A 27,172-nucleotide genomic window follows, 5' to 3' on the forward strand; every position below is an offset into this window, starting at 1 on the left:
ATTACCCACTTTCAAAAGAGCACTAAAGTAAAAAGACATGATCTTATTCAGAGCTGGTTAATTACATGGTAAAAAGTTGATGGCTGGCATGTCTTACTCATTTCAACCAATATTAAATGCCAGTTTGGGCAGCAAAACAACTTTCTGCCAAAGCGCCATTTGAAGCCTGGTTTATGACATGTTTCTCCTTTTGTCATCTTTGGGTGCCACCCAAAATGCAGGCTCAAGTCCCCAGCCTCTTGACTCTCTTCAACAGTTTCCCCCCTTGGCTTATTGTCCAATTTTGGCCTACTCTTCCAAATCCACCTCTTTATCCCAGGAACAAGCGGCTTCTATGCCAAGGGCATGGCTTCCTCTTTGCAGATTGTCTCATATCTCTGACCTGGAAAAAAGGAGATTTTTCATTCTGCTAGCTTTTTAGTGCTGCTTTGAGATCATTATTCTAGAGCCCTCTGCAGTAATGTTTTTTCTCATGGATTGAAATTCATTGTTTCCAGTAGGATTTTTGACTAGATGTGGAAACAGAAGGACAAATTGAAATGACTCAAGCTTATGGGAGGACTGAATATCATTAACTGGCACAGAGGGAGAAAGGCAGGCTCTAGGTGGAAGATATGTGACTTGCTTTTGAAAACAGTGGTGTGAGATTCTGGCCTGTGAAAACAGCTGGAGTTATGAGTTAGAAATGGGGACTTAAAAAATAGCTTCGTACCAGACATGGTGGCTCATGCCTGTAATCCCAGCACATTGGGAGGCTGAGACAGGCGGATCATCTTAGGTCAGGAGTTTGAGACCAGCCTGACCAACATGGAAAAACCCCATCTCTACTAAAAATACAAAAATTAGCCGGGCGTGGTGGTACATGACTGTAATCCCAGCTACTCGGGAGGCTGAGGCAGGAGAATCGCTTGAACTCGGGCGGCAGAGGTTGCAGTGACCCAAGATCACGCCATTGCACTCCAGCCAGGGCAACAAGAGTGAAACTGTCACACACACACACACAAAAATAGCTTCGTGTGTGTGTGTGTATGTGTGTGTGTATTGAAAATACAGAAAAATAGCAAGGTGTGGTGGCTCATGCCTGTAATCCCAGCATTTTGGGAGGCTGAGGTGGGCAGATCACAAGGTCCGGAGATCGAGACAATCCTGGCTAACACGGTGAAACCCCGTCTCTACTAAAAATACAAAAAAATTAGCCAGGCATGGTGGCGGGCACCCATAGTCCCAGCTACTCAGGAGGCTGTGAGGCAGGAGAATGGCATGAACCCGGGAGGGGTGGCAGAGCTTGCAGTGAGCTGAGATCGTGCCACTGCACTCCAGCCTGGGTGATAGAGCGAGGCTCTGTCTCAAAAAAAAAAATAAATAAATAAATAAAGAAAATATAGAAAAATAAAGAAAATGTTACCCACAAAACAGATCATCATTCTTAATACCTTAAGTGAATTAACTGCTGTTTTTTCCTCTGGTTGTATATGTATAAAACTACATATATAGCTGGGCATGGTGGCTCACGCCTGTAATCCCAGCACTTTGGGAGGCTGAGGCTGGTGGATCACTTAAGGCCAGGAGTTCGAGACCAGCCTGGCCAACAAGGTGAAACCCCATCTCTACTAAAAATACAAATATTAGAACTGGGTGTTGTGGCACATGCCTGTAGTCCCAGCTACTCGGGAGGCTAAGGCATGAGAATCGCTTGAACCCCAGAGGCAGAGGTTGCCCTGAGCCAAGATTGCGCCATTGAACTCCTGCCTGGGTGACAGAGCAAGACTCTGCTAAAAATAATAATAAAAATAATAATAATAGAAGTACATACATAAATTTTAAAATGTAGTAGAAATTATATTTTGTATTCACCCTTTTCCCCTCTGTGAATGAAGAAGTCCAAGGCCAGTCATGTAGTACTTCTGCAAAAGAGGTTATGAATGAATTTGTGGGACTTGTTGAAATTTCACTGGTGAGATCCTACACAGATGGAGAAGAAAATGCGGCAAGAATAGGATTTTGGAAACTTGCCTAGAACTTTCAAGATTCAAGAATCAGAAATGATAATCAAAGAGGTAGGAGAATTAAGAGTTTAGTGTCAAACTAAGAAGAGCAAATTCCAAGAAAAAAAGGAGGAAAAATTTTGTTTGGTGTTATAAAGAGGTAGAGCTGGATGAAGGCTAAGCATTTAGATACTAAGTTGAGGGCATAGTGGCTGGCACGTGCCTATAATCCCAGTGCTTTGGGAGGCCTAGGCGGGAGGATGCCTTGAGACCAGGAGATTGAAGCTGCAGTGAGTTATGAGCCAATGCACTCCAGCCTGGGTGAGAGTGAGACCCTATCTCAAAACAGCAACAACAACAAGATACAAATTGAGAAACTGTTACTTGATTTGCGATATATATTCTGTCCAGCAGTGATAGAATAACAAGGACTGGATTTACCTTGCTATTTTAAGCAACAATATATGAAATAGCAATTTGTAGGCATTGGGTAACAGGCAAAGCAAGACTGTGGTCACTGAAAGATGGGGAACAAACCTACTGAGCTCTATGGTTGCCCCAATTTATTATCTGGAGGTAGTTTTCAGGCTGCAGAGCAGGGATGGGGAAGTCAAATAGAGCATGGTGTCTTAGAATTGGGAGGACAAGATGGGGGTTGGCGGGGAGGGAAGGTTGTCATCATTCGTGGGGCAGAGTACCAGAGAGGTGGGAGTTGTACACAGAACTCCAGAGATAGGTGGAGGAGTCTCCTGAAATCTGGTTGAGTCCTGATCTACAGGTGCATGAGAGGAGAGCACCTGAGGCCAGAGAAACAACCCCACTGGAAAGCAGCAGGCCAAACAATTCCTGGGACTCACACAGAGCTGGGAATAGTCTGTGTTCCCATTAGCCAGAGTATATGCAAGGGCATCAAAAGGGCATTGTAATGAGGCTAAATTCGCCCTAAGTTAAAGGCTACTCTGGATCTACTCTAACAATGAAAAAGCAAGTCTTGGAAGATACAGCCGATTTAAAGAATCTTACCTGTGTGTGAGAACAAAGTCCAGCCCTATTTAAAGAAAAACACAAAATCCAACACCCCAAACACAAAACTCATAATGTTTGGCATTCAGTAAAATGACCAAGCATGCAAAGAACCAGGAAAATATGATGTAATCAGGAGAACAATCAACAGAACTAGATCCAGAAATGACAGAGATGATGGAATTAACAGACGAAGACATGAAAACAGCAATTATAAATATGCTGTCAGTTCAAAAAAGTAGAGGAAATGGTTAACATAATGGAGAGAGAAGTGGAAGGTGTACTTTAAAAGTGACATGTAACAGTGACAGTAATAGTACTGACTGTGCCTGGAGTCTGACAGCCCTGTCTTTGAATCCCTGCTTTTTTGCCATTCACAGTCTGGGCTAAAGGACTGTAATTGTACATTAATTATAATAAAATTTGAAAAATTAAGGGTGGTTGACACAATCACATGGGCAAAATGCATGAGGATGGTTTTTCTCTTTATGGTTTTTTTTTAAGACAGAATCTCACTCTGTCGCCCAGCCTGGAGTCCAGTGGTTCACTGCAACCTCCGCCTCCTGGGTTCAAGTGATTCTCCTGTCTCAGCCTCCCAAGTAGCTGGGATTACAGGCTTGCTCCACCATGCCCAGCTAATTTTTGTATTTTTTGTAGAGATGGTATTTCACCATGTTGGCCAGGCCAGTCTTGAACTCATGACTTCAGGTGATCCGCCTGAGTCAGCCTCCCAAAGTGCTGGGATTACCAGGCATGAGCCACCACATCTGGCCAGTTTTTCTCTTTTTAAAACAGCAATTTCTCTGTTATGTCTCATCTCCATCTCCAACTGGAGGGGAGAGAAATCTCTTTGCTTTAACATTTTTAAAGTCTTAGGGGATGGAGAATATGAGATTATTGAAGGGAGTATGCATTTTACTCATCCCGAAATTCCCAAAACTTAGCAGTTCAAATCCAAGAAAGAGAAATGATTTCCTGCTGATTTGAGTTCAGAATAATTAGGGTTTTGCTAGTAGTATACCATGCTATCAACATCCAGATGAAATATCTTTAATAAAGACTTGCTAATCTAGGAGGTGTTTTTGTTTTTACTGGGTTCAGTGGTGGCCCATGTTAGCAGAAAAGTGGAGCCACGGTTAAACTTGACGTCAGAATTGTTTTGGGGCCGGGTGCAGTGGCTCATTCTTGTAATCTCAGCACTTTGGAAGGCCGAGGTAGGTGGATCACTTGAGGCCAGGAGTTCACGAACAGCCCTGGCCAACATGGTGAAACTCCGTCTCTACTGAAAATACAAAAATTAGCCAGGCATGGTTCTGTATGCCTGTAGTCCCAGCTACTCCAGAGGCTGAGGCAGGAGAATCGATTGCTTGAAGCTGGGAGGCTGTTTCAGTGAGCCAAGATTGTGCCACTGCACTCTCCAGCCTAGGCGACAGAGTGAGACTGTCACCACCAAAAAAAAAAAAAAAAAAAAATTATTTGGGTTTTAGTGTGTGGGAAATACAGCATAAGTAGAGAGAAGCACATAGAACATTTACAATTTAGGAAATAATTATGAAGTGGACACACACAACCACCATTGTAGTTAAGAAATAAATTGTTGCTACCACCTCAGAAGTCCCCTCCCACTGGAACCTCTCTCCAATCTCCAGAAGTCTGTTTTTCAGTTTTCATTGAAAAAATTACAAACCTGTGAAAATAATAATTATATTGTGTGTGCCCTTTACCTAGATTCACCAATTGTTTACATGTTGCTCCATTTCTTTTCTATTTTTCCTCTGAATCATTTGAAGGTAAGCTGCAGACATGTCATTTTACCTCTAAAATACAATTTTTTTCCACTTTTTTTTTTTTTTTTTTTTTTAAGAGACAGGATTTTGCCATGTAGCCCAGGCTGGTTTCGAATTCCTGAGTTCAAGGGATCCACCTGCTGTGGCCTCCCAAAGTGCTGGGATTACAGGCATGAGCTAACGCACCTGACCTTTCCTTTTAAATTATTTGGCCATTGCAGAGTAACAGTGGAGGCTGCTGAGCTTTCATTTTAGGAGATACCTGGCTTATTGTCACTAGAGCCCTACACTTGCCTAAAGAGGCAAGGATATAAAATTATCCGTTACTGTTAACTGTTAGCTGTCATCTTGAGTAAACTTTTACTGAGCCTCAAGCTTCCTCATCTGTAAAGTAGAGATAACCTGGGAAATAAATTACACATGAAAATGTTTCCATCATTATAATTTCATGCGCGTGATAGCTAATTGTGACTTTTTAATCTTAGTAATTTGTAGCCAAACACTTGGGTAGCTTTTTCAAGTAGATAGTACTTAAAGAGGCCCTTCATGCATTTTATTTGTGGTATTTTTAGACTGTTTCATATTGTTTTAAGTGATTCATTCTTTTTCTACTTTCAGCAAATTCAACACCCAACAGCTTCCTTAATAGCAAAGGTAGCAACAGCCCAGGATGATATAACTGGTGATGGTACGACTTCCAATGTCCTAATCATTGGAGAGCTGCTGAAACAGGCAGATCTCTACATTTCTGAAGTATGCACAACTTTTTTTTGTTTTGTTTTTTTGAGATGGGGTTTTACTCTTGTTGCCCAGGCTGGAGTGCAATGGCATCTCGGCTCACTGCAACGTCCGTCTCCTGGGTTCAAGCAATTCCCAGCCTCAGCCTCCCGAGTAGCTAGGATTACAGGCATGCGCCACCACGCCCGGCTAATTTTGTATTTTTTGTAGAGACGGGGTTTCTCCACGTTGGTCAGGCTGGTCTCAAACTCCTGACCTCAGGTGATCCACTCGTCTTGGCCTCCCAAAGTGCTGGGATTAAAGGCATGAGCCACCACGCCCGGCACACAACTCTTGTTTCTGTAGTATTTTATTGTATATAGGATGTGTCAGATACTTATTTATACAAATTGATGTGTTAATACTAGCGGAGGCCATACAGTAGAATTAGGGGGCTTAAATCTGGGTCTTTGTCTTGGTCTAAAACAAATTTGTTGTGAGCTTGGACAGGTTATGGAAACTTTTTTGGCCTGAAAATAATTTTGTAATCAAGTTGAATTGCCTATGTGATTTGTATCTGTCTTTAGATTAATAATGGAGATTTTAAAATGGGATGTTTAGGACTAGGCATATTTATTTGTTAGGAAAAATACAACCAAAAGCTTACATTTAGATAAAATCCACTTTTTTAGCCCTGACTAGTTCCAAGGTTTAAAACAAACCTCAGTGACTATGAATCTATTGTCAGAATTTTCTGGTAAAAGAGAGCAGACAGTCTTTATTTATTTTTATTAGTAAATGATGTGAATTAGTTGGAGATTACCTATAGAAAAGATAGAATAATGCTACCATCTGTGAGTTGTTGGGACACAGTGTCGGTTTTGACATGATTCGGAGTGGTTTGCACAGTGAACACCCAAGTGTGCTTTATAGTTCCCTTGGCTTTGACCCTGTGCTAGAGCATTGCCTGCTCTTCTCCTCTGCATTGAAAGGAATATTTATCCCTTTAAATGTATTCAGAAAGCCAGCACATTATATTACCTCGTGTTCAAAGATATGATGATCAGAATATCCCTCCAAGAATTATCTGAACTTTATCATGAACTATAGTTGCACCTAATTGAAGATGCAAGTGTTATTGTGTGTTTATTGTAGGGCCTTCATCCCAGAATAATCACTGAAGGATTTGAAGCTGTGAAGGAAAAGGCCCTTCATTTTTTGGAAGAAGTCAAAGTAAGCAGAGAGATGGACAAGGAAACACTTAAAGATGTGGCCAGGGCATCTCTTTGTACTAAAGTTCATGCTGAACTTGCAGATGTCTTAACAGAGGTATGTATTAAATTTTGTCTGTGTCTGGTATGGTACACCTGTATAGAAAATCTCTGATAGTAGAAATGTGAATATAATTACCAGTTTCAATCACAAGGTGCTATGTAGCTTCATTTTTGTGGCAGTGATACCTAATCTGTGTCTCTAAAAAGTAAAATGAGGAAATTCAAATAATAGTATACCTAACCGGGTTTTAAAAGTAAAATTGGAGCTTTCATTAAAAGGTTTATAAAGTGGAGATTTTGTTATTAGAAAGCTTCCAGTTATCAGTATTTTTAATGAAACACCAGGAGGAATGTTAATGTTTGGGAATTACAGATTGAGATTTCAGAAATGTAACAGCTGTTCATATATAATGTATTCTATCTGCTTATAGAAAAAGACTTATATCAGTGTAGAGATTGTAAAATGAAGAAACTGTCTACTTTAGCCTTCTGAAAAGCAACATATTTCTGCTGCTGCAAATTGAATTTACTTAATGGTTATCCTTCTCCTATTGCAGGCTGTAGTGGGCTCCATTTTGGCCATTAAAAGAAAAGATGAACCTATTGATCTCTTCATGATTTTGTGATCATTGACAAGAAACATAAATCTGAAACTGATACAAGGTAGGTGGTAGAAGACTATGAAATACGAATGGTCGGGCCTGGTGGCTCAGGCATGTAATCCCAGCACTTTGGGAAGCTGAGGTTGGTAGATCACCTGAGGTCAGGAGTTCGAGACCAGCCTGGCCAACATGGGGAAACCCCGTCTCTACTAAAATTACAAAAACTAGCCAGGCATGGTGGCGGGCGCATGTAATCCCAGCTACTTGGGAGGCTGAGGCAGGAGAATTGCTTGAAACTGGGAGGCGGAGGTTGCAGTGAGCCAAGACCACACCATTGCACTCCAGCCTGGGTGATAAGAGCAAAACTCCATCTCAAAAAAAAAAAAAAAAAAAAATACTAATAAAGTGTGTTTTGAAATTTAGGGGTGCTTTTTACAATATATATTGTTGGCAAAAATTTTAATATATTTGGATATAAAATGTTGTATATTTACCTGAAGATATCAGTTGGATAAATTGCTCGGTGAAGATATAAGTTGGATAAATTGCTAGGTGAAGATTGTTTTTACTTTTAGTAATATTTTCTCCTGAAATAAGGTGAATGTTATGTTGTATTTATGGGTAGAATTATTCCGAAAGGTGAACAACATCAGTCATTTGGCGTTTATTGAATTGCTAGGTACAAAGCATAATGAGAAGCAGTAGAGGAATTAAAAAATTTTTTTTTTCTAAAGACTTAGTTAGAAAACATGTATATGTTCATTTTTCCTTTCTTTTTATGGAGAATGGAGTCTCCTTATGTTGCATAGCCTGGTTTTGAATTCCTGGGATTAAGGCGTCCTCTCACCTCTGCCTCCCCAAGTGCTGGCATTACAGGCACTTGGCAGAAAACATGTTTTTAAAAGATATCATCACAGTTTGACAGCCTACCAGGGAGACTATCTCTGCAGACTTTTCTGTACAGCATAGGATCTTCAAGTAATTCAAGAAACAACGCTGACTGCATGAAAATTATCAGTGCCTTCTCAGTTCGGTGTTTAACATACACCCATCTGGAAATCAATAACCATAATTTTGTGTGTGTTTGAACAGCTTAATCAGAGGGCTTGTTTTGGACCATGGAGCATAGCATCTTGATAGGAAGAAAAGGGTGGAGGATGCATATATCCTCATTTGTAACGTGTCATTAGAATATGAAAAAACTTAAGTTTATAGCCCCTTAACTTAAATGGAGGAGCTTCGTGTTTTAGGTGAGTTACTTTTTTGTGAAACTTCGTTTCCCACTGTAAGGACAATAATCCTCAAATTGGTTTGGGAGAGTTATAGGAAACAGCCTCTGAAGATGTGCAAGGGGTAGGATTGGAGCTCAGTGAGCTGTTTGTTAAATCTTAGGACTAATCCAGTTTCAGAAGCTATTTTCTCAAAAAATAAATGTTTCCCTGCTTTCTGTAACTTTTTTTTTTTTCTTAATAGAGAAGTGAATTCTGGCTTTTTTTACAAGAGTGCAGAAAGAGAAAAACTCATAAAAGCTGAAAGAAAATTCATTGAAGATAGAGTTAAAACAAATAATAGAACTGAAAAGGAAAGTCTGTGGTGATTCAGATAAAGGATTTGTTATTAATCAAAAGGTGAGAATGAAAATCCAGTGTATAAACTAAATAGTATGTATCATCCTTTTTACTTTTAAGGTGAAAGATGTTGAAACTAATTTTTATTTTTGTTATAGGGAATTGACCCCTTTTCCTTAGATGCTCTTTCAAAGAAGGCATAGTCGCTCTTCACAGAGCTAAAAGGAGGAATATGGAGAGGTATGAGTAGCAGATTTATCCAAGTAATTTGACTTTTACTTATTTTGCAAATGAATTGGGATTATTTGTTTTTCCTTATACTTTATTTTTGGGTTTTCAACTGTACAATTAATCGGCATTAACTATATTCGCATTATTTTGCACCCGTCAGCACTGTCCATCTCTAGGATTTTTTTTTATCATCACAAACTGAAACTGTATACCCATTAAATAGTTACTCCCCATTTCTCATTCCCTTTATGCCCTTGTAAACATTATTTTACTTTTTGTCTCTGAATTCAGTATACTTTCTCCCAAAGAGCTCACCACAATAAAAGTTTTTTTAAAAATATTATTTTATTATTTTTTTGAGACAGTCTTGCTCTGTTGTACAGTGGCATGATCGTGGTTCATTGCAACTTCTACTTCCTGGGTTCTTAGGATTCTCGTGCCTCAGCCTCCCGAGTAGCTAGGATTACGGGTGTCTGCCACCATGCCCGTTGAATTGTTTCGTTTTCGTTTTGCTTTTTTGGTAGAGGTGGGGTTTTGCCGTGTTGGCTAGGCTGGTCTCAAACTCCTGGCCTCAAGTGATCCACCCACCTCAGCCTCCCAAAGTGTTGGGATTACAGGCGTGAGCCACCATGCCTGGCCAATAAAGAGCTCTTGTCCATCTTTAGATTTCATTTGCTGACTTGGGGAGAGTGGTTTAAATGGAGGGTTAAAAGACTGGTTTTCAGCTGGTTGATGGCAAATGAAAAGGCTTAGGTTAAAGTACATTTTAAACTGTAATTTTGTGTGTAATTCTGAAAAATTCCTTCCTAGAAATTACTGGTCTTCTCTTTGAACTTCACTGGTAACATTGCTTATTCATTTCCCTTAAAATGCTATTTCAGGCTGACTCTTGCTTGTGGTGGGGTGGCCCTGAATTCTTTTGAGGACCTAAGTCCTGACTGCTTGGGACATGCAGGACTTGTATATGAGTATACATTGGTAAGTGTATTTTCTTCCTGAGGGTAATACAACTTTTTAGCTCATGAATTATTTTTGTTTTGTTTGAGATGGGTTCTCACTCCTGCCTGGCCTGGAGTGCAGTGGTGTGATCACAGCTCACTGCAGCCTCCTCATCCTGGGCTCAAGTGATCCTCCTGCTTCAGGCTCCTGAGCAAATGGGACCACAGACATATGCTACCATGCCTGGCTAAATTTTTTTTGTAATTTTTGTAGAAACAGGGTGGTATTGTGTTGCCCAGGCTGGTCTTAAACTCTCGGGCTCAGGCTGTCCTTCACCCTCAGCCTCCCAAAGTGCTGAGATTACAGGCATGAGCCACTGTGCCTGGTTCATGAAGTCTTTAGCAGAAAAATTAATTGAAATTCAGGATCAGATTTTTGTTTATATACATTTTGAAGGTTTATGTGTAGTAATGGGAAGCCATTTATATGTGATTTTTCAAAAAGATAATTTGGTTTGATGTGATCAAGTTTGTTCCTTATTAATATGCTGCTTGTCATTCTCTGTAAGTCCCTCTTCTCTCTTTGCACACATCGTGTTTTTGAAAATCATGTTTCTTCTACACAAAGGGAGAAGTTCACCTCTATTGAGAAGTGTAACAACCCTCATTCTGTCACATTATTGATCAAAGGACCAAATAAGCCCACACTTAGATCAAAGATGCAGTAAGGGATGGCTTGAGGGCTGTCAAAAATGCTATTGATGATGGTAAGATCCTCACCATATTTCAATTCTATTAAATTGTTTTGCTGGTCTGAAAAGCATGGCTGAATACTGTGTTCTTTTATCAGTAGTTTACACAGCCAGACACCATGCAAAAGCAGTCTTCCCTTTAGAATGACTGATGGTATGCTAAGGTTTTTCATAGCATATCATTATTAAAGGTGAATACAAATAAATGAACTAATACTGATCTGTTGAAAGGCTGCCAGTGGCCAGTGAAGCCATTCTGGTTGGACCATTCTCCTATTTGATATGTTAGTCGCTTGTATTGTGGCTTTCACATGCAGTACTTAAATTGATGTGGTCATAGTGAATTTGTAAGAAATTAATGGCTTTCATATGTATATTTTGTTATTCATAATTAGTTCTACAGTTTTCTTAGCATTTTTCTTTTTCCCCCATCCAACAGGCTGTGTGGTTCCAGGTGCTGGTGCTGTGGAAGTGGCAATGGCAGAAGCCCTGAATAAATATAAGCTCAGTGTAAAGGGCAAGGCACAGCTTGGAGTCCAAGCATTTGCTGATGCGTTGCTCGTTATTCCCAAGGTGTGTATGCCTTAAACAGTCAATCTTCCAAAAGATTCAGCTGATCAAACCCTTTTGATAATGTAGGCTTTATTCATAATACGGATTTTGGATAAACAGGTTTGATCAGTTTTCTTCCCGACTCTAGAACATCCAAATGTATTTGGTTTCTCTGGGAGGCCTGAATAGCTGACGTTTCAGATGGCAAGAGAGAACCTGTAGCTTAATATTTGCAGTATTAGGGGTTATACTTGAGTACAAACTTGCTTTTTGTTTTGGTTTTAGCTAAACTGATATCATTGTTTTTGATTATATACTAATTTTGAAGTATAGTTTATGACTGGTGTATTGCTGCTAGGTTTGGGGTAGATGAGACAGTTGATCAGTAACTTGTGTCTGGTTATTCTCTGAAGGGAACATAAATGTTCTGTCTTCATGCAGTGAGATTCTTTTTTTGTTTTGTTTTGCTTTTAAGAATTTTGAGAGTTTTGCTCTTGTTGTCCAGGCTGGAGTGCAATGGTGTGATCTCGGCCCATTGCAACCTCAGCCTTCCCAGTAGCTGGGATTACAGGCGCCTGCCACCACACCCGGCTAGGTTTCTTTTGTATTTGTAGTAGAGGTGGGGTTTCACCATGTTGGCCAGACTGGTCTCATACTCCTGGCCTCAGGCGATCCACCTGGCTTGGCCTCCCAAAGTGCTGGGATTACCGGTGTGAGCCACTGCATCCGGCCGAGATTTTCTTTTGCTTTTTTTTTTTTTTTTTTTTTTTTGAGATGCAGTCTCTTGTCGCCCAGGCTGGAGTGCAGTGGCATGATCTCAGCTCACGGCAACCTCCACCTCCCAGGTTCAAGCGATTCTCCTGCCTCAGCCTCCTGAGTAGCTGGGACTACAGGCACGTGCCACAATGCCCAGCTAATTTTTTGTATTTGTAGTAGAGACAGGGTTTCACCATGTTGGCCAGGATAGTCTCAATCTCTTGACCTTGTGATCCACCCGCCTTGGCCTCTCAGCGTGCTGGGATTACAGGTGTGAGCCACTATGCCCAGCCTTTTTTTTTTTTTTTTTTTTTTTTTTAAATATCAATTCTTCCTGTTTTCTCAGGAATTAAATTTGTTTACTTTAGGTTCTTGCTCAGAATTCTGGTTTTGACCTTCAGGAAACATTAGTTAAAATTTAAGCAGAACATTCAGAATCAGGTCAGCTCGTGGGTGTGGACCTGAACACAGGTAAGAGAATGCAACTGTTTGTAGAGGAAAAACTAGATGTAGTACATGTGAGTTGAAGCCAGGAAAGATTCAAAATGGGGACCACAAAAAAAATCTTTTGCTTTGCAATTTGACACCAGTACTATTAGGGAAGTCTGGGTTCTAAAATGGGATAAAATAGGATATTAATAAAAAATGGAATGACTAGGTATAATAATTAAGGGAGTAGAGTAGACTGAGTAACTTTGGTATAGTTTTGTTGGAGATGTTGAGTGGTGGTAGATGGTTCAGATTAATGTTGAAGGATTTTCATATTGCATTTGCCTTAAACTCAGTTCTTTGTTACTTTTTTTTTCTTTTTGAGACGGAGTCTTGCTCTGTTGCCCAGGCTGGAGTGCAGTGGCAAGATCTTGGCTCACTGCAACTGCTGCCTCCCAGGTTCATGCCATTCTCCTGCCTCAGCCTCCCGAGTAGCTGGGACTACAGGCACCCGCCACCACGCCTGGCTAATTTTTTGTATTTTTAGTTGAGATGGGGTTTCACCGTGTTAGCCAGGATGGTCTCGATCTCCTGACCTCGTGATCCGCCCGCCTCAGCCTCCCAAAATGCTGGGATTACAGGCGTGAAGCACCGCACCCGGCCACCTTACTCAGTTTTTAATCAAGTACTATGATAAGAAAATAGATTGGGTGATTATATTCATGGGTGAAAAACAGCTAAAGATAGCAAATAATGCCAGAAAAGGGGATCTAGAAATCTAATGAAATGGTGACAGCCCTGATCTTAGGCCCCTGTAACAAAACAACACAAATTAAGTACAAAGTGGGAGACAGATAACAGGTACATCCATGCAGTATGTGCAAGACCTATTGCTGTCAACATTATTATTTAATAAAAAAGATTTCTGGAATGAGGGAAATGATCAGTCCATTTTAGCCAGATTAGGGTTGCAGTGCTGTACTTTAGTATGGGTAAACAGAAATGTATCCAGAAGGAGAGAGGGGTGTTCAGATCTTCTAAGTAGAAGTCAGACACTCCTCAAATATTGTGGACAGGGGTCGTGGTTTAGAGTAGAAAATTGGGCTAACAGAGAAGCTTTGAATTCCCATAGTTAATACTGGAGGAAATGAGTCATCGGTGATAAGCAAAGCCACACACAATATTGTTGGTTCTTATTGACTGAACTTACTTTGGTTGCCTTTTAGGTGAGCCCGTGGTAGCAGCAGAAGCAGGCATTATGGGATAACGATTGTGTAAAGAAACAGCTTCTTCATTCCTGGTAAGTTTGGGAAAATGAAAACTAAACTGTTAGAGAATCATCATACTCTTTTCATTTGGTGTTTTCTGTTTAGTTGCTCATTTTCCCCCATGAATAATGTAATCAGCTGAAAAGTATGGAAACCGAACTCGCCCTCTGATGTGTAGAGGGGAAGGGGGAAATTTAATTGGATGTTAACGTGTGCAGCTTAGTTGGAAGTGGGAAGTTGAGTCGAATTAGGGCTCCTAATCATCTGAGCTATCTAATTTTTATCCCCCTTTCAGCACTGATTGCCACCAACATTCTCTTGGTTGATGAGATCATGCGAGCTGGAATGTCTTCTCTGAAAGGTTGAATTGAAGCTTCCTCTGTATCTGAGTCTTGAAGACTCTGCAAAGTGATCCTGAAGAATACAGCTGTGGAACTTTTGTCCAAGCTTCAAATGAGTTTCAAGGGAATTTTCCCATGTGAAAAAAGGAGAGAACACTGGCATCTGTTGAAATTTGGAAGTTCTGAAATTATAATTACAGTATTTTTTAAAAATTGCACTGAAGTGTACACACATAAAGCAGGTCTTTCACCCAGTGAACAGGATGTTTTGCTTTAGCAGCAGTGACATAAAATTCCATGTTAAATAAGCATATATTACCTACCTTATTAAATATTCCTTGAAAAAGCAGATTTTAATGGTTTAATTTTATGTGGACATATGTTAAATTATTCAGCAGTACCCTATTGTTAAGCATCTGGTTTTAAAATTTTTATGCTAATATAAATAACGCTTAGTAATTTAAAATTTTGGAAGCATCCCGTTAGTGTAAATTTCTGAGTAAATTTATTGATCAGTTGGACTTTTCACACTTTTGAAATAGCTTTGCTAAAATGCTCCCCCTACACAGTTGTAGGAAATGGGAAGAGGAGTAAACTAGAGGCAAGGGAGTTGAGAGAGCTGGAAGGCATGGTGGCTAAGGGCTACGGTTATCAGGTGAAATTTGAGATTTGTAGGCTGACTATATTTTCAAGCTTCTGAACTTTTGCTTATGCAAAATATTCATCCCAAAGCCTCTAGCATCATAGTTTCCTCACCCAAATTACTATGTTTCCACAAGATTTATATAGTTGGTCTATCTCTGCGGTCCTTGAAAGTGAAGTTGGTGTTTAGTAGGCTGTGGGATTTGGGGGCTCAGCAGTGACCTGGAGTGTGCAAATAAATGTTAAGTTGAAACCTCCTTTGTGGTCTTGCAATGGTTTGACACACAGAAGCAATCTTAAAGGGAATGAAAGCTGTCCAAAGGTTCAAAAAGTAGTGAAGGGGCCTCTAGGGACCCTCAACCTGCTTTTCCTTACTTCCCTGGGCAGCCCTGCAGGTGGTATGGCCAGTCCTACGCCTCGCGTCCGTCAGTTTCCCCCGCTGAACCGGTGGGTGAGGGGCGGTGGTGGAGCAGCATGCGCATGTGTGGAGGAGGCGACTGCCACCGTGGTGCGTGAGGGCGGATGAGCAGCGGGGCCGTGGGTGTGCGCGGCGTGGCGCGCCAGTCCTGATGCCAGCATGGGTTGTTCATCACCGCTGCTGTCCCTGCTGTCGCTCCTGGTTGGTGCGTGGCTCCGGCTAGGTCATTGAACCGCCGGCCACGCCGGGGGCGCTAGGAAAGGGGATGGGGCCCTCCGCCCTGGTGGGAGAGAGCCTGAGGCCCCTCTGCCCGCTTCCGGGATACGCTTGCAGCTGCCGGCTGGGGAGGTCGCTCTAGGTGCGCAGGGTGCCTCACCGCCTTGTGCTTTCAACTTCTTGCTCTGGAATCTTTCAAACTTATAAAAGGGAAAGAGAGGCCGGGCGCGGTGGCTCATGCCTATAATCCCAGCACTTTGGGAGGCCGAGACGAGTGGATCACTTGAGGTTAGGAGTTGGAGACCAGCCTGGCCAACATGGTGAAACCCCGTCTCCACAAAAATACAAAAAATCAGCCGGGCGTGGTGGCGTAGGCCTGTAATCCCAGCTACTCAGGAGGCTGAGGCAGGGGAATCGCTTGAAGCCAGGGGGCGGAGGCTGCAGTGAGCCGAGATTGTGCCACTGCACTCCAGCCTGGGAGATAGAGCGAGACTTCATCTCAAAAAAAAAAAAAAAAAAAAAAAGGGAAAGAGGAGAATGTAACGAGGAACGACCCCTGCCCTCACGTACTCGTGGGCCAGCTTAAAGAGCTGCCAGTTTGTGGCCAGTCCTGCTCCTGTGGAATCGCACTCTCCCCGTCTGCCGGAGCCATTTTGAAGTGGGTCCAGACATATCCCATTTTATTCTAAACCTTCAGCTGGAATAGTCAAAAGAAGTCACGAAAAAATAATTACCCTTTCTCAACTAAAAAACTGGCAGCGCTGCTTAATAATATATCCAATCTGTTCAAATTCATCTATTATCCCATAAAGGGTTTTTAACGTTTGCTGGCTGAATTAGGGACAAAATAAAGCTCATACATTGCAATTGTATGTTATTTCTTAATTCCGATTCAATCTGATTATTTCCCTACTTACTCCTTTTATTTATTTGTTTTTTTGGTGGGGCGGGGGGGCAAGGTCTCACTGTGTTGCCGAGGCTGGAGTGCAGTGGTGCCATCATAGCTCACTGTGGCCTCAAGCAATCCCTGCCTCAGCTTCCCAAAGTGCTGGGATTACAGGCCTGAGACACCATGCCAGGATGATCCATTTTTTCCCCTTGGTGATATATTTGTTGAAGAAACTGAAAATAGGCCAGGCGCGGTGGCTCAAGCCTGTCATCCCAGCACTTTGAGAGGCCAAGGCGGGTGGATCACAAGGTCAGGAGTTCAAGACCAGCCTGGCCAATATGGTGAAACCCCATCTCTACTAAAAATACAAAAAATTAGCTGGGAGTGTTGGCACGCACCTGTAGTCTTAGCTACTCAGGAGGCTGAGGCAGGAGAATCGCTTAAACCCAGGAGACAGAGGTTGCAGTGAGCCGAGATCATGCCACTGCACTCTGGCCTGGGCAACAGGGCAAGGCTCTGCCTCAAAAAAACAAAAAAAACAAAAAGAAAGAAAAAGAAAATGGATGAAATCAGTGTGAATGTGTCAGAATAAGAGAGCCAAAGACAGGATCTTGAGGAACATCAAAAGACCAGGACTCTGCCTTGAAAGAAGTTACAGTGCTTAGACATCCTTTCTTGTAAAGACACTGAAGTGGTGCATCAAGCTGAAGAAGTGTGGCCTATTGGAAACAGTACCGTAAAGAGACCCGAATCTAGTCCTGTCAGCTGCTAACTAGCTCTTTAAGTCATATTTCTTTTTTGGGTCTTGGTTTCCTCCTGTGGAATAAGGAGTTTGAAGCACAGACCCTTTTTTATTTATTTTGAGACAGAGTCTCGCTCTGTCCCCCAAGCTGGAGTGCAGTGGCACGATCTTGGCTCACTATAACCTCCGACTCCCAGGTTCAAGTGATTCTCCTGCCTCAGCCTCCCAAGTAGCTGGGATTACTGGTGTGCACCATCATGCCTGGCTTTTTTTTTTTTTTTTTTTTTTTGAGATGGAGTCTCGCTCTGTTGCCCAGGCTGGAGTGCAGTGGCACGATCTTAGCTCACTGCAAGCTCCACCTCCCGGGTTCACGCCATTCTCCTGCCTCAGCCTCCCGAGTAACTGGGACTACGGGTGCCCGCCACCACGCCTGGCTAAATTTTTTTTTGTTTTTAGTAGAGATGGGGTTTCACCTTGTTAGCCAGGATGGTCTTGATCTCCTGACCTCGTGATCCGCCCACCTTGGCCTCCCAAAGTGCTGGGATTACAGGTGTGAGCCACCGCACCCAGCCTAATTTTTGTATTTTTAATAGAGATAGGATTTCGCCATGTTAGCCAGGCTGGTCTCTAACTCTTGACCTCAGGTGATTTGCCCACCTCTGCCTCCCAAAGTGCTGGGATTCCAGACGTGAGCCACCATGCCTGGCCGGTCCTTTTTAATTCTATGATTTTTCTGAGGCATTCAAACAAGTCTAAAGGTGCTCATTTAACTATTTGGCGATAATCATTGTGCATTTATGGCAGGGGCCAGGTATATACTGTCAAAAATATATATGTATTATATACTTCCCTTCTGGAGCATATAATGGTGAGAATCACCAAGAACTGTTAAGAGTTCAGTAAATGGAGAGGAAGAGGCAGAGAAACAGCATGAGCAGAAGGATGGGTAGAAAGTGCTAGATGTATTTTAGGGTAGAGTGTCTAAATTCGCCTAGTTGGGGCAAGGGTTTGTGTAGAGGAAGAAAGAAGTAAGTGCAAATCTATCATGTGCTCAACATTTCACCCATGCTATTTTATTACTATCTTTTTATTTTTTATTTTTTGAGACAGGGTCTCACTCTGTCACCCAGGCTGGAGTGCAGTGACATGATCATAGCTCACTGCAACCTTGAACTCCTGGGCTCAAGCAATCCTCCTGCCTTCGCTTCTGCACCCTGTCTCTGAGCCATTGAACCTGGTTCCATGTTACTTTAATTGATACAGCTACTACCTAAGAGATAGTGAGATAGTATCCCCATTTTTCATACTTATTTTTTTTTCTTTTATGAACAAGCTACAGTTGTCCATAGGTATCCTCATTTTTCAGATGAAGAAATTGAATCTCAGCCGGGCGTGTTGGCTCACACCTGTAATTCCAGCACTTTGGGAGGCTGAGGTGGAAGGATCACTTGATCTCAGGAGTTTGAGACCAGCCTGGGCAACATAACAAAACCCCATCTCTACAAAAAATACAAAAATTAGCCAGGCGTGGTGGTGCACACTTGTGGTCCCAGCTACTCAGGAGGCTGAGGTGGGAGGATTGCTTGAGCCCACGGGGGCAGAGGCTGTAGTGAGCCAAGACTGCATGACTGCACTCCAGCCTGGGTGACAGAGTGAGATCCTGTCACAAAAAAAAAAAAAAAAAAAGAAAAGAAATTGAATCTCAGATTAAGAAATTTGCCTAAGGTTTCCCATCAAACTAAGTGGCAGAACAAGAATGTGAAGGCAAACAAAATGCAAAAGGAATTTAAAGCCAGATTTTTAAACCTCCACATTTTTTGTTTTGTTTTGTCACACCATCATGAGTATTGCATACGATCCAAATATTACCACTTGTTTTATATATATGCATGTATTACCGATACCTCTTTTTTTTATCTGCAGGAAATGGACAGGCTACTAGCATGGTCCCACTGCCAGGTGGGAGATTCCTGATGGGAACAAATTCTCCAGATGGCAGAGATGGTGAAGGCCCTGTGTGGGAGGCAACAGTGAAACCCTATGCTATCGACATATTTCCTGTCACCAACAAAGATTTCAGGTACATCAGGTGTTCTTCCAGGAGGAATAAAGGCACTCTCTAATCTCATTCTTTTTTCCTTTCTTTTTTTTAGACTGAGTCTCACTCTGTCACCCAGGCGCTGGAGTGCAGTGGCGCAATTTCGCTCACTGCAACCTCTGCCTCCCGGGTTCAAGCGACTCTCTTGCCTCAGCCTCCCAAGTAGCTGGGATTAGAGGCGCCCACCACCACACCCACCTAATTTTTGTATTTTTAGTAGAGACGGGGTTTCACCATATTGGCCAGGCTGGTCTCGAACTCCTGACCTTGTGATCCACTCGCCTCGGCCTCCCAAAGTGTTGGGGTTACAGGTGTGAGCCACTGCGCCTGGCCTAATTCTTAATATTTAAAGGGAAACTAACGTGTTCACTGTCACGTGTCATCTTTGCAGTGTACTATGGGATAAGTGTTATCTACGTTATTCAGATGAAGAATCTGAAATCCAAACAAGTTTGACTGACTCTGTCAGTCAGTGGATGAGCTTGGCCTGGAACTGAAATCCCTGGGCTCTTGAGCCAGTCTGTGCATTTTCCATTACACTGGGCATAGCACTGAGAAATATAAGCAAATGCCAGTCACTCAACAGAACCCTCTTCTACATGCGGAAAGGGATTGGGAGAAGGGACATCATAGTAGAGAGTCCCTTAAATTCCCCTTATAGGCCAGGTGTAGTGGCTCACACCTGCAACGTGAGCTTCCTTTAGGAACCCGAGGCAGGATTGCTTGAGCTCAGGAGTCTAAGACCAGCCTGGCAACATAGGGAGACCCTATCTCTGCTAAAATAAATAAGTATATAAATATACATATTATATATATAAATGTATATATAACAATCCATCTTACCCTGACAATCTGCCTGCTGAAACTTACTAAATCATACCAAACTATATGAATTTATTTTTATTATTATTATTATTTTTTGAGACGGGGTCTGGCTCATCACCCAGGCTGAAGTTCAGTGGTATGATCTCAGCTCAATACAGCCTCTGCCTCCCGGGCTCAAACCATCCTCCCATCTCAGCCTCCTGAGTAGCTCGGACTACAGGTGTGCACTATAATGCCCAGCTTATTTTGTGCTTTTGATAGAGACAGGGTTTTGCCCTGTTGCCCAGGCTGGTCTCGAACTCCTGGGCTCAAGCAATCCTTCTGGATTGGCCTCCCAAAGTGCTGGGATTATAGGTGTGACCCACTATGCCTGGCCTTGAAAATCCATTTTATTTTATTTTTTAAATTTATTTATTTTTTTGAGACGGAGTCTCGCTGTCACCCAGGCTGAAGTGCAGTGGCACGGTCTCGGCTCATTGCAAACTATGCCTCCCGGGTTCACGCCATTCTCCTGCCTCAGCCTTCCCAGTAGCTGGGACTACAGGCGCGCGCCATCACGCCTGGGTAATTTTTTTTTTTTTGTATTTTCAGTAGAGACGGGGTTTCACCGTGTTAGCCAGGATGGTCTCGATCTCCTGACCTCGTGAACCGCCCGCCTCGGCCTCCCAAAGTGCTGGGATTACAGGCGTGAGCCACCATGCCCAGCCGAAAATCCATTTTATTTATTTATTTACTTATTTAGGTGTGACCCACCATGCCTCGCCTTGAAAATCCTATTTATTTATTTAGAGACGGAGTTTTGCTCTTGTTGCCCAGGCTGGAGTGCAATGGCGCGATCTCGGCTCACTGCAACCTCCACCTCCCGGGTTCAAGCAATTCTCTGCCTCAGCCTCCCGAGTAGCTGGGATTACAGGCGCCCGCCACCACGCCTAGCTAATTTTTGTATTTTTAGTAGAGACAGGGTTTCACTATGCTGGCCAGGCTGGTCTTCAACTCCTGACCTGGTGATCCACCCACTCGGCCTCCTAAAGTGCTGGGATTACAGGTGTGAGCCACCGCACCCGGCCAGTCCCTTATATAAATTTTTAAAAAGATGTTTTCTTCGGTTCCTAGCCCCTTCTACCCACCTACAAAGTTCCAAAGGCTTTAATGCTATTGCAACGGCAGTCAGAGGTCAAGCTGGTGGGGGTGCAGTGCAGCTCCCTAACGCGGGGCAGCCTCAAAGCGGGCCGACCCTGCCCAGCACGAATGGCACCGGGCGGTGGGGGACGCTCCCGAGGTCCCCGGAACATGGCTGGGGGAAGTGTTGGGGGGTGCACATACCCAGGCTCAGCTGAGGCGAGTGCGCGGCCAGGGCTGCAGCTGGCGCTGGCTGGTACTTGCGCCGGCCATTGAGGAGCTTCTGGGCGACCCTGCGCTCGTGCCTACCAGGCGCCAGCCGGTAGGTGCGCAGCGCCTGCTCGAGCAGCGTCAGGCCTTTGCTGCGCGGACCCCTCAGGCCGGGAAGTCACGCAGGTGGTAGTAGTCCAGGTGGTCGTAAACTCCTCCTCATAGCTTATGGGTGGCGGCAGCTGGGCTGAAGACGGCGGACAGGACATCCCGCCCGGCCGCCTGTGGTCACCCTCCCGCGCAGGCGCTCTCCTGGAAGACCCAGCACCTGGAGTTCCGATTGGCTCTGCGTGAGGGGAGGGCCTTTGCGACATCTTGGGGGGCGCCTTCGGTGACGTCACAGGGGCGGGCCTTCTGTCACGTCACAAGGGCTCTACAGTGCCTGGAGCTGGGCAGTCTTCTCAGAGTGGAGCCTGGTAACCGCGACCTCCCCGCCAGTTTCTGTGTGTTGCTGGCTGGAAAGGGGTAGTTGACAAACTCCCACCCAGCACAGTATTTATGTCGGTCAAAAATGGAAAACTATGTGTCCGGGCGTGGCCAGGAAGGAGGATCCCTTCAGGCCAAGAGCAGCCTAGCAATATGGCGCAACCCCGTCTCTGTAGTCCAACCTCAGCCTCCCAGCTACTTGAACCCCAAGATTCAAGCCTCCAATGAGCTGTGATCTCACCACAGCACTCCTGCCTGCGAGACTGAGGTAAACCCTGCATAAAAAAATAAAAAAGAAAACTATCCAAGTGTACAACCGGGAGGGACTGCTTAAAGAACACATGAGGCTGCCTGGGCCCTGCTATCCCGGCGCTTTGGGAGGCCGAGGCAGGAGGATGGCTTGGGTTCAGGAGTTCGAGATGCGCCTGGGCAACATGACGCAACCCCGTCTCTACGAAAGATACAAAGATTAGCCAGGCGCGGTGCACGCTTGGCCTAATTTTTGTATCTTTCGTAGAGATGGGGGGGGTCTTGCTATGTTGCCCGGGCCGGTCTCGAACTCCTGGGTTCAAGCGATCTTCTCACCTTGGCCTTTAGAGTTGTTGGGATTACAGGCGTGAGCCACCGCACCCTCCTGGGCTAGGCTATTTAATAACATAAGAAAGTGCGGTGGCTCACGCCTGTAATCCCAACACTTTGGGAGGCCGAGGCGGGTGGATCACCTGAGGTCAGGAGTTTGAGACCATCCTTGCCAATATGGTGAAACCCAGTCTCTACAAAAATATACAAAAATTAGGCCGGGCGCGGTGGCTCACACCTGTAATCTCAGCACTTTGGGAAGCTGAGGCGGGCTGATCACCTGAGGTTGGGAGTTCAAGACCAGCCTGACCAACATGGAGAAACCCCATCTCTACTAAAAATACAAAATTAGCCGGGCGTGGTGGTGCATGCCTGTAGTCCCAGCTACTCAGGAGGTTAAGACAGGAGAATCTCTTGAACCCAGGTGGCGGAGGTTGCAGTGAGCCGAGAAGCATCACTGCACCCTAGTCTGGGCGACAGAGCAAGACTCCAGAGCTTGAGACCAGCCTGGGCCATGTAGTGAAACCCTGTTTATACAAAACAAACAAAAAAAGCCAGGTGTACCTGTGTCCACCTGTGGCCCTGCTACTTAAGAGGCTGAGGCAGGAGGATAAGTTGAGGCCAGGAGCTGAAGGCTGCAGTGAGCTATGGTCATCCCACTGCTCTCCATCCTGAGCAATAGAATGAAACCTTGTCTCTAGATAGCTAGCTAGCTAGGTAATTGATACGTAGTTTTCTATCGGAAATCTTTTTCCTAGACTTGAACATGTTTTTCTAAAGTAGCATTCAACACATCAGCATTTTACAGTGTTATTAGTTGTTAATATGATTATGTTTTTCTGAAATACAGTATTCTTTACCAAAGCAGTTTTGTCTTTCAAAGCACATACATAGGTCCTCCAGTGCATTTGTCTGATGTCGGCGACCTTCACTTTCTGGTGACTGAGTCAACAGTATCTGTTTCATAAATAATGTAGCCCTATTTTTTTTGAGACAGGGTCTTGCTCTGTTACCTGGGCTGGAGTGCAGTGGCATGATCTCTGCTCACCATAACTACCGCCTCCTCGGTTCAAGCGATTCTCCTGCCTCAGCTTCCTGAATAACTGGGATTACAGGCGCCACCACATCTGGCTAATATCTTTTTGTTTTTGTTTTTGAAACGGAGTTCGCTCTTGTTGCCCAGGCTAGAGTGCAATGTCGCCATCTCGGCTTACTGCAACCTCCACCTCCCGGGTTCAAGCGATTCTCCTGCCTCAGCCTCCCGAGTAGCTGGGATTACAGGCATGCGCCACCATGCCTGGCTAATTTTGTATTTTTAGTAGAGACAGGGTTTCTCCATGTTGGTCAGGCTGGTCTTGAACTCCCTACCTCAGGTGATCCGGCCACCTCAGCTTCCCAAAGTGACAGGTGTGAGCCACCGCACCCAGCCTAATTTTTGTATTTTTAGTAGAAATGGGGTTTCACCATGTTGGCCAGGATGGTCTTGAATTCCCGACCTCAAGTGACCTGCCTGCCTTGGCCTCCTAAAGTGTTGGAATTACAGGCATAAGCCAACATGCCCGGCCAACCCTATTTCTTTAAGCATATACATTTTGCACTTGTTAAAAGTATTTGAACATAAAATTATCCAGCTTCCCTTGTTTATGTATGTTTGAATTTTGTATAAGCTTAAATATTTTTTCCAATCTAAGCGTAATTATATTCCCTTTCTTCTATATTTGTATAACTTTAGGTGACTGTCTTTGTTGAAAGTTTTTTCTGAAAAGCCTTAAAACAATATAGTTATTGGCAGCAATTTCAGAGTTATTTGAGGGCAAGGGGAGATTTATAATGATGATTCAAATGAAGCAAACTAAAAAGTAATGAAGCAAGACAGAGGATAAAGCAGTATTCACTTGAGCACATCCCAAAAGGATAAAATTTCAAATGTAACTAGAAAAAGGTATGCTGAAGATCGTAGTACAGGAATAATTATTAATATTCAAAATAGCTTTAAAGCTGCTCACCTTTTGAATGTTGGGAATTGACCAGGAGGTGGCTGTAACCTAGGATTGTTCCTTCATTAATGACCATTTTCTTTTTCAACGTGATGATGATTCTCCACCTTCTAAGCGACCAAAGACCAACGAACTACCACAGCCACCAGTTCCGGAACCTGCCAATGATGGGCAACGGAAAGTGAGGGAGTTCAACTGTGGTAAGTTCTCAGTGAAATCCACAACCTTTTCCCTCATCTTCTGGACTCTCAATGTGGCTGATGAAAGTTACAACATGCTCATCTGCAGGGGGAAATGCTTTAGCATGTATTACTATGTTATAATCTCACCTTTGTAAAGCCAGGAGCTTTTTGAAAGTCACTTTATAGACATTGTTTAAACATGGTTTGAATTTACCAAAGCATAGGACATTGTTTCATCTCATATTAATTAGTTGGCTCAAAATTAGTGCTAATGACTTAGTAATTCAATGGTTTCTCTTAGCTTTAAAACCTTCTTTATTTCAGAACTATTTCACCTCTTGGTTTTCGTTTTTGCTGTGTGTCACTGCCTGCCAGCTGCTATTGTGTTAACTCCCAGTGGATCATGTGTCCTGTGAAGGGACTGAATGAGATATTAATGGCAAATTATGTTGATGATTCATATTTTGAATATAAATAGATCATTAAGCTTGTATACATTTTGAAAATAGTATGTTAATATTCTGTTGTGTCATAGTCACAATGATTGGCTACATATTGGATTTATATGTACATTAAGTTGTTGTATGTTTATGTTCTTTAACATTCTAACTTGCAACTGTGTATCTGTTAAGTCTTTTTTTTTTTTTTTTCCCCCCGAGAAGATCAGACTCTGATTTATTGAGGCATCTGTTTGATGCCAAGTTAAGTGGCCCAGGCTCTGTGTAGGGGGGTGGTGAGGTTAACGCAGGAAGAAAGATGGTGAGGGGCAAGGGTGCAAGGATTATGTTGGAATGAGGCTCCCCAAGTTTCCCTGGCCCTGGCTGGTTGTGCTGCTGGCCTGAACATCTGATGAGCTTGCAAGGGTGACTCCGAGAGGTGGGTGGTCCAGGGGCTAGGGCAGGGATTTTGGAGTCACGCTGTTGGCTTTGAATCCAGACTCCTACACTTGGTAGCTGTGACCTTTCCATGCCTCAGTGACCTGCAGAACTGAGCTCTGTCTGAGCCAGGTCCCATCCAGGCACTGCGGATCCATCCAGAGTTAAACCACCCCAGGTTGCTCACTATCTGCTGCCTTCTCAAGCAGATTTTTGTCTCCTTGGAGGCCTTCACAATCCAGTGGAGGAGGCGAAACTCATCTGCCTCTGTCCCTCTGGGTGCGCCTCATGCCAGGTGCATCTGTGGGCACGGGCCATGCTCCTGGGCTTCCAAAGCTGGAGAAAGTTGCCAGGCTCAGGTGGCTATATCAGAGCAGCTGCTACCCTCTGGACACAGTGACAAAAGAACACTCTGGGCCTAGAGTCCTGGTCTGGGGCACTGGGCAAGGCTCTTGCACCTCTCTGAGCCCATTTCCCCATCTGGAAAGTGTGCTGATTGAGTCTCCCTTTGGGCCCTGAGGGCTCAGTGTTAGTTTGAGAGCCAGCATCTGGGGTTTGGGCTGTAATTCCCCTTCAGCCCCATAGCTGGGGGGAGTCAGGGACTTTGTCGGGATTACCCTAGGCATCAGTCCAGCTTCCTGCTCCTGGCTTGGGCTCAGCATCTGAAGTAGTTTGGGGGGCAGGTGGTCCTGGTGGGGGTTGGGGCTTTTCCCCAGACTTAGGTCACACCCAGAGCCAGAAATCTTGGCATCTGCTCTAGGCTAAGGATGCATCTGGCCCCCAGGGTGCAGGTAACTGCCCACCTTTCCTGGTTTCTGCCTGCCAGGGCCAATCTTCAGACCTCAGGACTTCCCAGCCTATCCCATCTCCCTCTCTGCCCAGCCTTGAACCCTCGTGGGTCCAGCATTTTTTCCAGGCCGTCTCCTGGTTGTTCTCCTGCTGCGAGGCCTGGCTCATGCTGCTCCCCCTCCCACTCACCATGACCCACAAGGACCACTCCACACCCAGCTCAGCCCCAACCCCTTGGATAGTCCTTTCTCTTTCCTCAGGTGACCAGGTGCATATCTTGGTGTCAGGACCTTCCCTGCACCTGGGAATGCCTACTGGTCATCTCGGTCACAGAGACCAAGGCATTTACTTGATATGGGTGCCTTTGGTTCATTGTCTACATGGCCAGGGAGGGAGTCAATGATAGGCTTTTCACTTGCTGCAAGGGCCAGTTCTCCTGGCCCCATGGCCCTAGGAATGGAGGATGCTGCAGGATACACACCCCTCACTTCCCAGCTGAGTGCTGTGGGTCATCTCAGGGCGATTTCACAGTCCCGCATGCCCCACCCCCTCAGCTCTGCAAATACCAAGCAGCACAGCCTACCTAAGGGACAGTGGGCTCAGGACTGCCCAGGTGGGCTCAAGACTGCCCAGGTAGTCCCCAGAGTGCCCTTGGCAGGCCCCTCACCTAGCTGCTCCCACAGCTCTGTAGCAAGAGTCTAACCTTTTTTGAGTGTGGAGCCTGCTGAGAATGAGAGCTGTGGGCTGTTTTCCCGGAAACGCATGTGCACACTCTCCACACAAAACCTTGCATCGTTTCAGGGGGCTCACACCTCCCTAAGGGCCCAGTTATTGAACCCCTCGGACCTGAGAATGAGAAACCTTGCCTCAATAGAGTCTTGC

The 27,172-nt window shown here is 44.2% G+C and overlaps 1 long non-coding RNA gene, 2 other non-coding genes and 1 pseudogene across 3 annotated transcripts; 3 read left to right on the forward strand and 1 right to left on the reverse strand.

Moving 5' to 3' along the window:
• The first annotated feature begins 392 nt into the window (after window positions 1–392).
• LOC117981000 (T-complex protein 1 subunit zeta-like) lies at window positions 393–15,122 on the forward strand (annotated as a pseudogene).
• LOC117981291 (small nucleolar RNA SNORA22) lies at window positions 6,414–6,547 on the forward strand. Its single transcript, XR_004672763.1, has one exon. It is a non-coding gene; the product is annotated as a small nucleolar RNA SNORA22 (small nucleolar RNA).
• Window positions 10,946–11,080, forward strand: LOC112440577 (small nucleolar RNA SNORA15). The gene has a single exon (XR_003028607.2). It is a non-coding gene; the product is annotated as a small nucleolar RNA SNORA15 (small nucleolar RNA).
• LOC134730677 (uncharacterized) lies at window positions 12,166–22,143 on the reverse strand. The gene is made up of 2 exons (XR_010112591.1): window positions 21,377–22,143; window positions 12,166–16,196 (listed from the first exon to the last, which is right to left on the reverse strand). It is a non-coding gene; the product is annotated as an uncharacterized LOC134730677 (long non-coding RNA).
• Between the last annotated feature and the right edge of the window lie 5,029 nt (window positions 22,144–27,172).

This window comes from Pan paniscus, chromosome 6 (genome assembly GCF_029289425.2).
Source record: "Pan paniscus chromosome 6, NHGRI_mPanPan1-v2.0_pri, whole genome shotgun sequence".
NCBI lineage: Eukaryota > Metazoa > Chordata > Mammalia > Primates > Hominidae > Pan > Pan paniscus.